Genomic DNA, 14291 nt, shown 5'->3' on the forward strand with positions numbered 1-14291 from the left:
AAGCGCCGTCATGATCGGGGACGACGCTTGAACCCTATGCCCGTCCACAATGGTAACGACACTGCTAGCCAACTGGAAAATGATTTAAAACCAAATAGAGGTGTTTTGCAGGATATGCTTCCTGCAACCACCCTAGAAGGAAAACAAAGACAGAGGATGAGATGGTCAGATAAAGTTAATCGACACCTCATGTTCTGTTATTACCAAGCAACAAACCTAGGACCCAACACAACTGGATACAGATCACAAGTATACACAACATTTATTACCAGATACCCAGAATTAAAATTTTTAACAGAACAACGACTAGCTGATCAGATCCGTGTAATAATAAAAAATAACAGGATACCCCATTCAGAATTAGAAAACATCAAACAACAAGTACAACAAATACTGGAACAAAATAATGTGCAATCAGAAGAAGAAGAAGAAAATACAGTGATGGACTCAAACATCGCAGACAATCCACCAAGCATAACAGACATGGAACACTTCTGGAGCAACATATGGTAAAACCCGGTACAACATAACAGTCATGCACGGTGGATACAAGCAGAAACAGACACATACAAGATGATACCACAAATGCCTGAAGTGATAATTTTGCAACATGAAGTCACCCAAGCTATTAATTCTACTCACAATTGGAAAGCCCCTGGAAAAGATAAAATAGCAAATTTCTGGCTAAAGAAGTTCACCTCAACACATTCACATCTAACTAAATTATTTAACAGTTACATTGCAGATCCATACACATTCCCTGATACACTTACACGTGGAATAACTTATCTGAAACATAAAGATCAGGCAGACACAGAAAACGCAGCAAAATATCGCCCAATAACATGCCTACCAACAATATACAAAATATTAACTTCAGTCATTACACAGAAATTAATGACACATACAACACAGAACAAAATTATAAATGAAGAACAAAATGGCTGTTGCAAAGGAGCACGAGGATGTAAACAGCAACTGATAATAGATGCAGAGGTGACATATCAAGCTAAAACTAAACAAAGGTCGCTACACCACGCATACATTGATTACCAAAAAGCTTTTGATAGTTTACCCCACCCATGGTTACTACAAATATTGGAAATATACAAAGTAGATCCTAAATTGATACAGTTCCTAAACATAGTAATGAAAAACTGGAAAACCACACTTAATATCCAAACAAATTCTAATAATATCACATCACAGCCAATACAGATTAAGCGTGGAATATACCAAGGAGACTCATTAAGTCCTTTCTGGTTCTGCCTTGCTCTGAACCCACTATCCAACATGTTAAATAATACAAATTATGGATACAATATTACTGGAACATACCCACACAAAATCACACATTTGCTATACATGGATGATCTAAAACTACTGGCAGCAACAAATCAACAACTCAACAAATTACTAAAGATAACAGAAGTATTCAGCAATGATATAAATATGGCTTTTGGAACAGACAAATGTAAGAAAAATAGCATAGTCAAGGGAAAACACACTAAACAAGAAGATTACATATTGGAGAACCACAGCGACTGCATAGAAGCGATGGAAAAAACAGATGCCTATAAATATCTAGGATACAGACAAAAATAGGAATAGATAATACAAATATTAAAGAAGAACTAAAAGAAAAATATAGACAAAGACTAACAAAAATACTGAAAACAGAATTGACAGCAAGAAACAAGACAAAAGCTATAAATACTTATGCTATACCAATATTGACCTACTCATTTGGAGTAGTGAAATGGAGTAACACAGACCTAGAAGCACTCAATACACTTACATGATCACAATGCCACAAATATAGAATACATCACATACATTCAGCAACAGAAAGATTCACATTAAGCAGAAATGAAGGAGGAAGGGGATTTATCGACATAAAAAACCTACATTATGGACAGGTAGACAATTTAAGAAAATTCTTTCTAGAACGAGCAGAAACTAGCACAATACACAAAGCAATCCCTCATATAAATACATCGGCTACACCACTGCAATTTCATAACCACTTTTACAACCCTCTAGATCACATAACATCAACAGATACGAAGAAAGTAAATTGGAAAAAGAAAACACTACATGGCAAGCACCTGTATCATCTAACACAGCCACACATCGATCAAGACGCATCCAACACATGGCTAAGAAAAGGCAATATATACAGTGAGATGGAAGGATTCATGATTGCAATACAGGATCAAACAATAAACACCAGATATTACAGCAAGCATATTATTAAAGATCCCAATACCACAACAGATAAATGCAGACTTTGCAAACAACAAATAGAAACAGTAGATCACATCACAAGCGGATGTACAATATTAGCAAATACAGAATACCCCAGAAGACATGACAATGCAGCAAAAATAATACATCAACAGCTTGCCTTACAACATAAACTTATAAAACAACACGTTCCCACATACAAGTATGCACCACAAAATGTACTGGAGAATGATGAATACAAATTATACTGGAACAGATCCATTAGAACAGATAAAACAACACCACATAACAAACCTGACATCATACTCACCAATAAAAAGAAGAAATTAACACAACTAATCGAAACATCCATACCCAATACAACAAATATACAGAAGAAAACAGGAGAAAAAATTGAAAAATACATCCAACTGGCTGAGGAAGTCAAGGACATGTGGCATCAGGATAAAGTTGACATTATACCAATTATACTATCAACTACAGGAGTCATACCACACAATATCCACCAGTACATCAATGCAATACAGCTACATCCAAACTTATATATACAACTACAGAAATCCGTAATTATTGATACATGTTCAATCACCCGAAAGTTCCTAAATGCAATATAACATATACCGTACAGTTAAAAGGAAGTCACGCTTGATCAAGGTCCGCGTCACTTCCATTTTGACCAGACATAACGTCTGAGAAAAGAAAGAAAGAAATAATAATAATAAAGTAATAGAGGTTTTCCATCCACATCTGTACCTCACAGTATCTGCCTTGTGCTTAATATTCATGGCATCATATGTTCTGAACTAGGTGTCACACAGTGATATAATATGCATATGTGGATACTGTCTGCGAAATTTATTGCGGGTGGAGTTAGGAGGAAGGGAATAATAAATTTAAACGCAATGCTTATGTTTCACCCCAAGCCCTTTTACAGATAGATGGTTCTTAGCCCTACAGCGATTATCATCTGACAGTAAGGTATATGTGCACCAAAGTGGTTGAAATTTGTCCAGTTGTTTAGGACGAGATAACAAAACACACACACACACACAAACACACACACAAATCCATTTTCGTAATATGTATGGTAGTCATTACCTGTTTCCCGAAGCTGGAGATGTTTTTCAGTTCTCTAATATAACGCGAGAGATTATTCCAGAGTCAGGTTCTTGCTACTCTGAAGAACTTTAAGAAAGTGGCTGAATGTGGCGTGGACACAAAGAATTTTGCTCTGATGGGACAGGGTGTTTCTTGCCATGTTGTTAAAATAGGAGCGTTAAGGTCGAGGAGAGATATGAGTGACAGTGTGCGGTGACAAAGGTAGTAGAGAAGACAGAGGATATGGAAATGTCTGCCTACAGCACCGTTAGCTGAGCCTATGATGCTGAAATGTGATCAAAGAGTCAAGCATCACAGATCAAACGAACACAGGCATTCATAACCAGATCCAGGCACCGTGAAATTTCCTCGGAAACGCCTTGCAGGATAACACGCCGTAATCAGTAATTGATAATATAAGTATTTGCACAAGTTTGTTTTTCAAGTCAAGATGTAAGAGATTTTTATATTTTTGTAGGGCATGGATTTGCTGATGCTTTCTTATACATTGCTGTTACGTGCTCAGTCCAATTTAGATTGTCCTCTATTATTGTAGAGTGTGATGAAAAGATCTCAGCCGCTTCAGGAAGCTAATATCGTAATATTGTGAAGATAACTGCAATAATGTAAGTATGGAACAAAGCAGATCAATATTGCGCTTACGAACTCAGTTCTATGGTACTTTATCTACATTCATCCAGCCGATGCACGTAATCCGTTTATTTTTGTCAATTGTAAGATGCAATATTTCAATTTATAGTTTAAAATTAATATGTGTTTATTAACACGAGTCAGATTTTCGACCTGAATAACATAACAAATCCATAGTAGCCCAACGCCCATTTAACAACATGTACACGCCATACATGATGACCAACATGGGCCTAACAGTTTCATCACTACATCCTATTCGCATGAGGTATTTAAACAGTCACAAAAATTTCGCAGAACTCAATGATCGTGCCTCCTATTGTGATAAATTTGGTTCTAAAGGAACTGCAAGAAGCTGCTAAAGGTTTTTGCTTTATTTTACTGCAGGTATTGCAGTTTGCACCTGTTGGTGCTCTTCTGACAGAACCAGTACGCGTTTCACAGACAAGAGAATACAATTTTTGCTAATAGAAAAGAAGAAACACTTAATACAGTATGAAAATAACTGAAACCACGGAGTTCTTGCTTTTAAAATATTTAATGATGAATACCACACATCTATAATTGGGAATTCATGATTAGGTATCGCTGTGTGAATATGTGGCCCTATAAGAACAAGCATGATATACAAATGAACGTGTGTAATGTATTACAACAACTACATTTCACATACAGTCATAATGAAAGTATTGTGTGGCCTAATATCGTCAAGTACAGCCATCCTGATTACCATGCTCAACTTCTCTCAGAATTATTCACAGATTGTTATAACACTGTCAATTAATTATTGCACAATACAACTTAAGTCCTTTTAAAAAATTGTATGTCACAAAATCTAAAGGGCATTCTAGGCTATGCAAACTATAAACTTATCAAGAAACAACACAAGCATCATATTTTGTAGCAAACTTCAATGAGTTGCGTTATAAATATTAGAACATTTGGTAATTTGTATGTTAATACTATGAGTACACATCGTCTGAATAACTTACAGTGTGCTAGATACTATGTTTTTTGCTGTAATATGTACTACATAAAAAGTCAGAAATTTTTAGCAACTTGATGTGGTTATTTTACGGCAAAATATCTGTTACACACGTTTTGGTGCACGAGATTAAGACGAAATTGGCCATCCAAAATTTGCTATATTCACAGAAGTGCTGCTCAATCAGTTGACGTTCGTGGATCCAGGATATCGGCTAAATTCGCCACCGCTACCAGCCATCATGGTGCATATGGTCTGAAGATGGTCACTATCTGACTGAAACTGGTTGCCATTTTTAATAACTGTTCTATTGCAGTGTGAGGCATGTCATCAGAACAAACAGCTCTGTAAAAGATATCTATTTTCACTCTGCAATGGAATGTATGCAGGTCTGAAACTTCCTGGTAAATTAAAACTGTGGGTTGGACCGAGTCTCGAACTGAGAACCTTTGTCTCTCGCGGGCAAGTGCCCTTTCTTCCGCCAGTGCCAGTCTTGCAATGTTCTCAGGGGAGCTTTCGTGGAGTTTCGAAGGTAGGAGATGTGGTACTCTAGGAAGTACAGCGGTGAGAAGTTGTTGGGAGTCTTGCTCACGTAGCTGAGTTGGTAGAGCACTCGCCCACGAAAGGAAAGATCCCGAGTTCAAGTCTCGATCCAGCGCACAGTTTTAATCTGCCAGGATGTTCGAAAAAATTGTTAGTAAATAACAAAAAAATATTGCAAAAATTTTTATTGCAAAAAAATTGCTTAGGGTGAACCATAAAAAATTTGTTGTATCATTGTTATTTGATTACCCTTTCACCATAGAATTGTTGCTTATAACAGACTTGCTCCTCTCCCCCGCGATGCCTAGACCTAGATTCAAAAGGCTTACACATTTGAGTTAGCCAGAAAGGATGATATAGAGCAGGAAGTGGAACTTGGTCTATGGGGTTTCCGTCCATTTTAATGTGCTCCCATTGGCCCAGGGGTTTCGCGCCAATTTTGAATCATGTGACTGCTATCGAGTTGTCATGGCGTAGTCCATTGGCATGGGTAGGGAATGGGTTCCCATGGCCGACCTTGAATACAACTCACACAATTTGCTAAGGTGTGTGGGGGATCCGCTGTTGAAGATCACCCAAGGGATCCTTGAACATAACACATACACGTGTCAGTGATGCCCTGCAGGGAGGGGAGTGGGGAGTGGCCTTGAATGTAAGTCTCATAAGTGTGTAACCGGGCATTTGATATGTAGGCTGATACACCACTTATCATCTCAGTGACCTTGAGATCAGAAACGTCACTGATAAGCTACTGCTTACCAGTTACGGTCATAGCACCAGAAGTGATGCGTTCCCCAATATTTGCCTGCCGCAGACCCATCCTCGATAACAGCGGTCATGTGCAGATGATGAATTCTGTCTATTGCTCTCAGTGACGTAGTGCCGCTCTGCACTACCACTGATGCACGTCGTTGTCGACTATGGGAGCGACCTGGGAAGGGAGCCCATTCTTACAACATTTTGGAGAGGTACAACGGTGTTACAGCTGTGCCGTGATGTGGGGAGCTGTCGAGTATGACTTCATGTGAGGTAGTGATGGCGCTCGTATGTTACTTCTCATGCAACAGAATGGTGGTGCCAGTTATCAATAGGATAAGTCTCTTACACACGTCGCACATATCTGTATGCACATATCTCTATGAACAACCAGCATTAGGTTGAGGTCCCCAGCTCCGTTCCCAATGGAACTTCTGTGGGACAAGCTCGTTTGTCAACCCCATCCCAGTGGCAGTATCCGGAATTTAAGAGCAGCTACTTAATCATGGCCTTTTTAGATATTGAGAAGGCGTATGACAGTATCTGTAGGGACAAGCTCTGGGATGTGCTGAACGCAAAAGGGATAGATGAAGAGATAACACGAAAAGTCAGAAAAATGTATGAGGGAAGTGAGAGTTGTGTGAAAGAGGGGAGGGAACGTACTGCATGGTTCAAGCTGGAAAATGAGCTGCGACAGGGAAGTGCACTTTCGCCTTTATTGTTTATTATTGTTATGGATGAAATCCTACAGCAAGTATCAGATGCAATTGGAGATCATAAAATGAAAGCAGTGCTTTTTGCCGATGACCTGATGTTATGGGGAAATTGCGAGGAGGTGCAAGAGCAGTTAGATGCATGGGAGGCAACGGCAGCACAATATGGAATGTATTTCTCTGCAAAGAAAAGTGAAATAATTGTCACAACAAGGAAGAAGAATAGGCCAAATGTGGATATAACTTGTGGAGGGGAAAAACTACAAGTGGTAGAGAACTTCAAGTACCTGGGAAGCATGATTGAAAGTAAGGGGGGAAACGCAATGGAAATAAATGAAAGGTGCAGAAAAGCAGGGCAGTTCTACAAATGCATTAGGGGGCTTATTTGGAGCAAGGAGGTGCCACAGAAATCCAAGGGAATTATATACCGAACCTACTTTGTCCCCATATTGGCATACGGAAGTGAGACATGGGTAATGCACAAAAGCGACAAAAGTAGAATACAGGCTAGTGAAATGAAGTTCCAGAGGAGCAGGTTGAGTGTAACAAGACGAGACAGATTGCGAAATGTGTATGTGAGGGAAAGACTAAAGGAGGAACCAGTACAGGACAGGATAGAAAAATCAAGACTGCAGTGGTATGGACACATGAAGAGAATGGAGGAGGGAAGAATTCCAAAGAGGATGTTTGATCTGCAACTGGAGGGGAAGAGGCCCAGAGGAAGGCCAAGAGATAGATGGGTGAAGGGAGTGAAGGAATGTGTGACGAGAAGAGGAGATAACTGGACGAAGATGGAAGAGGGGGAATGGTGGAAAGACAGAACACGATGGAGAGGCTTGTGTTCCCGACAGACCCAGCCAGTGGCTGGAAACTGTCCAAGATGATATATATATATATACAAAATCGTTGGCGGCCAGCGTGCCTCGGGAGAGGCTACAGTGATTTTACCCCCCCATCGCAAACGAATCAGTGTGTGGATCCGGTCCACAGGGCGTACAATGTCATTCTTATATGTGGGCTCATACTAAAAAACTCTTTGTAAATATGACACGGTTTTGTAATTACTGCAATAACATCACATACTCTCTCTACCCGTGAAGTTTCATTTCGTTGCCTCCTTCCCTTCTGGGTGCTTCACCTTTCTTTCAGGCAGTGTATTTATATACCATTTCAAATTTCATGTTCCTATCTTAAGCATGGACTATTTAATCACTATCTGCAATCTGCTGACAATCAAAGATCACATTACTTGCACTCAGATCCCCTGTTGAGTACATATCGACTATTGAACACCTGTTTGGAAAATATTCACTGTACGAATGTGAAGTATGATACAGCGAATAAAAATAGATCTCACATCACTTTCATTGAATACCAGAAATAAACTAGCAATCTTACAGAGGTAATGAATCATGTTGCGGAAGAAAGATATTTATGGTACAATGTGACTAAAAGATACTATCGGTTGATAGGACACATCGTGAAGCATCAATGGAACGTCAGTTCGTTAACGTAGAGAAGTGTGGATGATAAAAATTGTAGAAAGAGACCACGGCTTGAGTAATCTAAGCATGTATGTGTAGGCTGCAGTAACACAGAGATTGAAAGGCTTGCACAAAATAAACTAGCAACGAAAGCTGCGTCACAACTGTCTTCGGACTGAAGACCACGACGTCATCATCTCCAGAATATATCACGAGCTCTTTTGCTATTACTTTCACAATTATCGATTGAAAGATTTTCGTACGTCCTGACACTCAGTTTGAACGCTGTATGCAGTTCTTCTCTCTGAGAGTTTCATTGGTATTTCTCCTTGATAGGCGTTTTATGTGTCATCCTCCAGAACTACTCTGTTTATGAAATTGAACACTTCGGTCAGTATGCGGTCAGTGTGGTAGGTCCGCTGTTGTTTTCTATCTACATAAATGATCTTTTCGATAGGGTGGATAGCAATGTGCGGCTGTTTGCTGATGATGCTGTGGTGTACGGGAAGGTGCCGTCGTTGAGTGACTGTAGGAGGATACAAGATGACTTGGACAAGATTTGTGATTGGTGTAAAGAATGGCAGCTAACTCTAAATATAAATAACTGTAAATTAATGCAGATGAATAGGAAAAAGAATCCCGTAATGTTTGAATACTCCATTAGTAGTGTAGCGCTTGACACAGTCACGTCGATTAAATATTTGGGCGTAACATTGTAGAGCGATATGAAGTGGGACAAGCATGTAATGGCAGTTGCGGGGAAGGCGGATAGTCGTATTCGGTTCATTGGTAGAATTTGGGGAAGATGTGGTTCATCTGTAAAGGAGACCGCTTATAAAACACTAATACGACCTATTCTTGAGTACTGCTCGAGCGTTTGGGGTCGCTATCAGGTCGGATTGAGGGAGGACATAGAAGCAATTCAGAGGCGAGCTACTAGATTTGTTACTGGTAGGTTTGATCATCACGCGAATGTTACGGAAATGCTTCAGGAACTCGGGTGAGAGTCTCTGGAGGAAAGGAGGCGTTCTTTTCTTGAATCGCTACTGAGGAAATTTAGATAACCAGCATTTGAGGCCGACTGCAGTACAATTTTACTGCCGCCAACTTACATTTCGCGGAAAGACCACAAAGGTAAGATAAGAGAGATTAGGGCTCGTACAGAGGCATATAGGCAGTCATTTTTCCCTCGTTCTGTTTGGGAGTGGAACAGGGAGAGAAGATGCAAGTTGTGGTACGAGGTACCCTCCGCCACGCACCGTATCGTGGATTGCGGAGTATGTATGTAGATGCAGATGTTGCTGGCTGCTGTTTATGCAGTAGTATTGTTACCAGTGTGCTCAGTACGATAATATGGCCATCAGCGATTATGAACAACATGGATGGGACTGTAAGATAGGTGAGGCTAGGTGAGAGTGTGGGTCAGTCAGGTTAGCGTGCCTAGACAGACGGATTTGTGACAAATACTCTCTGCAGGTGGCGCAGTAATCGTAAGCAGGACATCCCAGGTTCGAGTCCCCATCCGGCACATATTTTCACTCGTCGCTGCTGATTCCGCATAAAGTCCCGATGCAACTGAAATCATTAGTTGCTTCCCTATCTTTTCCTTTCTCCCCCGTCTATCTTCAATTTACATGACATATAATAATAAGTGATGGCAACTGAAGATTTCAGTAACTACGGTGGAAGTAAATTATACGTCTTGCATGCAATTGAAACATATGCTCTTATTTGCGACACGTTGATGATAGTCTTCCTACATTAGTAAGGTGTAGTTAAGTACTGTTCCACTCAAGCTGATTTCCAAGTATCAATATTTTCTATGTTCGATTACACGGGATTTCTAACGTAAAGTTCTGTCCTTCTGATTGATATTTGATGTAAAAAGATACAAAGCAGTTAATGTCAGTCTAAACTACTTTTACGCAAAAAACTGACTAGCGCAGTTTTGGGTCTCGGGGCTTTAATTACACGGCAAAAGTTGTTTTCTGGGCTAACCTACTGAGTTGTTTTTGTGCTTGATTGGGTAAACGGAAAAGTTACGACAGCTCTCGTAAAAGAGGTAACGTACAAACGATTTCATTTTACGGACACCGAAGTTCAGCCACTTGAAAACGACAAGTACGTCCCTTCCACGTTAATTAATCAGCACAGCCTTACTCGTTGCTAAGAATCAGGATGGCAGTACACAGGCACTCGTGTTTACTAAGTTCCAAGCTGTGGATACGGATGTGTGCGTATGTGTGGAGGAAGAGAGAGAGTAGAAGACGGGGATTGAGAGGAAAGGAAGTGGGAGCGAAAGAGAGAGAGAGAGAGAGAGAGAGAGAGAGAGAGAGAGAAGCAGACTGGGGCCTGATTAGTTGTCGTTTTTACGAGTCATTACTGCGGCTCTCGTGTTTGTTGAGCCGTGAAGCTGTTCTTCCGCAACGTGACCACGGCGCAGTGCGCTGTGCTTTTTTGCGGTGACGCATCGTGGCGAGTTATATCCTCGGCAGTGAGCCGTAATCAGCGCGCTTGCGTTTTCCCTTTCAGTGACCTCTACCGGAGTGTTTCACGCGAGTGGAGGCGTTAAATCTTCAGATGTACGATTTCTCGTTTGCCTTTTGAGTTGCTGAAATCGGTAGATGCCATATACACTGGCGGAAAAATATCGCAGCAAAAAACAAAAAAAATGTATACAGTAACGGAATTTCGGGAATATCTGTGTCTAAGTAACATATGTAAGTGATTTACACTGAAAGATCACAGAACAATGTAAGCGCGGGATAAGTCATTGCAAATGTGAAATGCCGGAACATTAATAACTGGTGTAACAGTCAGTGTGTTGAATGCAGGCATGCAAACGTCCTTGCATTGTGTTCTAAAAGTGCTGGATGGATTTCCATGCCTATTGCATTTTGTCGGTCAATACAGGGACGGTTAATGCTGTTTGTGGAGGACGCTGGAGTTGTCCGATTATGTCTCATATATGCTCAATTGGAAGCAGATCTGGTGATCGAGCGGGCCAAGGCAACATGTCGACGCGTCTGTAGAGCATGTTGGGTTACAACAATGGTATGTGGACGAGCTTTATCGTGTAAGAAAAAACATCCTTAAATGTTCTTCCTGAATGGCAGCGCAACAGGTTTAATCGTGAGATGACATACAAATTTGCAGCCAGGGAACGTGGGGTAACAACGAGAATGCTCATATGAAATCGCGCCCCAGAACATAACTCCAGGTATCGGTCCAGTGTGTCTAGCACGCAGGCAAGTTGGTTTCAGGCCTCAACTCCCCTCTTTCTAACCAACACACGGCCATCACTGGCATCGAGGCAGAACCAAGTTTCATCAGGAAACATAACAGACCTCCACCCTGCCCCCGGAAGAGCTCTCGCTTGACAGCTCTGAAGTTGCATATGGCGGTGGTTTGGGTTCAGTAGAATGAGTGCTACAGGGCGTTTTGCTCTGGTCTGCGTCTGATGAAACCGATTTGTAACAGTTAGTTGTGTCACTGTGTTGCCAACTGCAGCTCAGATTGCTGCTACAGATGCAGTACAATGTTCCAGAGCCATACGCCGAACACGATGGTCTTCCCTCTTGGTAGTCTGGTCTTTTTGCGACCTTACATTCTAGTGACCACCACTGCCAGCAATCATGTAAAATGGCTACATTCCTGCCGAGTCTTTTTGCAGTATCGCAGAACGAACATATAGCTTGTCGTAGCCCTAGCCGGCCGTTGTGGCCCAGCGGTTCTAGGAGCTTCTAGGAGCTACGGTCGCGGGTTCCAATCCTGCTTCGGGCATGGTTGTGTGTGATGTCCTTAGGTTAGTTAGATTTAAGTAGTTCTAAGTTCTAGGGGACATGACCTCAGATGTTAAGTCCCATAGTGCTTAGAGCCATTTGAACCATTTTCGTAGCCCTAGTGCATGACATCGTTAAATCTCAGTCAGGAGTAGGTAGTGGTATCTTTGTTGTCTTAAAGGTATTCTTGACTGATATCAGCTCACGTCGTCCAATGTCAAAGGCAGCTAACGCACACAACCATTACAGCGTGTATTTAAAGCAAACCTGATTTGCATCCTCATAGTGACGCAACTAACGCCAGCGGCGCAACATTTGAATAGACACCATCATTGAGATATAGAAACACGCATAACTTCTTCTTTGTGTAGTGATTTCTTTTTTTCCCTCAGGGCGTTCAAAAAGTTTTGCACAGCCGTCTCTGTTTTTTTTTCCGCAGGAGGAGAATGAAATTTTTTGTGAACATACTTGGAACATTTAGCTATACATTGAGCCTACTAAATGTAGCCTCCATCAGCTGTGACGCATCTGACCCTACGTTCTTTCCATGATGTAAATGCGCTTTGGCAAAATTATGGACATTGACTTTTACACTATCACTTGACACAGGAAATAAGGTCCTTCAAATGTTCAAATGTGTGTGAAATCTTATGGGACTTAACTGCTAAGATCATCAGTCCCTAAGCTTACACACTACTTAACCTAAATTATCCTAAGGACAAACACACACACACACACACACACACACACACACACACACACACACACACACACACACGCCCGAGGGAGGACTCGAACCTCCGCCGGGACCAGCCGCACAGTCCATGACTGCAACGCCTTAGAACGCTCGGCTAATCCCGCGCGGCAATAAGGTCTTTCTCACTATCAAATGTTTTACCACGCAGGTGGGCCTTCAGACGACCAAAGAGGTAAAAATCAGACGGAGCCAAGTCCAGACTGTAAGGAGGATGAGGACAATTTCCCAACCTATTTTCCTGATTTTCTCCTGCGACATAAGGGCTGTATGGAGTTTGGCATTGTCATGGTGTAGTCTGATGAGCTGACCCTGAAGCTGTGGTCTGTGGGTCTTGATAGCACGTCGCAGCTTGTCCAGTGACAAACAGTAACGGTCCCGGTTAATTGTGGAGCCAGGTTCCAAAGAGTCAATGAAAATGACACCACACTAATCCCAGAAGAAGGAAGCCATCTCCTTTCGGCCTTCTGTTCGTGAAAGTCTTGGTTTCTTCATCCGAAGGGAACCCAGATGGCGGCACTCCATGGATTGGGTTTTGATCTCAGGCTCGGACAAAAACAATGTTTCATTCTGGGTAATGACGCCGTCAAAACACTGCTTCCACTCTTCAGTAAAGGTCTTCGTGAGGCCCTCGCACACATTCTTCTTCATCGTTTTCATTTCTCTTGTCAATAATCTAGGCACCCAAACTGCACAGGGTTTTCTGTACCCGAGTGACTGTGCTAGTGATGCCATACTACCCAATGACAAACGAGCGATTTCAGCAAGCTGTCGTCTCGTCACACATCTGTCATTTTGAGTGATTTGATCAATGACCTCCTTATTCATATCACACACTGCCGTCGATGGCCTACTGCGTCGTGGATTGTCCTGTAGAGAGAAATCAGCTTCTTTAAACCTCTGCAACCCCAGCTGGATATTTCTGCGATCAACTGTGTCCTCCCCATAAACAGGGAGCAACTTCCTGTGAATCGACGTGGCAGAGTCATCGCCGGCCTTGAAGAGGAACTCCATCACCGACCGTTGTCGCAACCCGACATCTACTTCACGGTCCATTATGGCTCACCTCTAAACAAAAGAAAATACTTTTATACACCAACTTATAGCTAAATGTTCCAAGTATGTCCACAAAAAATTTCATTCTCTCCCTGAAAAAAATAAAAAGATTAGAGACGACTCTGCAAAACTTTTTGAAAGCCCTTTATAGTATTGTTAAACACGGTCATACTTCACAAACTTCAGTTTGTCTTTACTTAGAAATACGCCTAGCGGCTTCAG

This window comes from Schistocerca nitens, chromosome 9 (assembly GCF_023898315.1).
Source record: "Schistocerca nitens isolate TAMUIC-IGC-003100 chromosome 9, iqSchNite1.1, whole genome shotgun sequence".
NCBI classification, from domain to species: Eukaryota; Metazoa; Arthropoda; class Insecta; order Orthoptera; family Acrididae; genus Schistocerca; species Schistocerca nitens.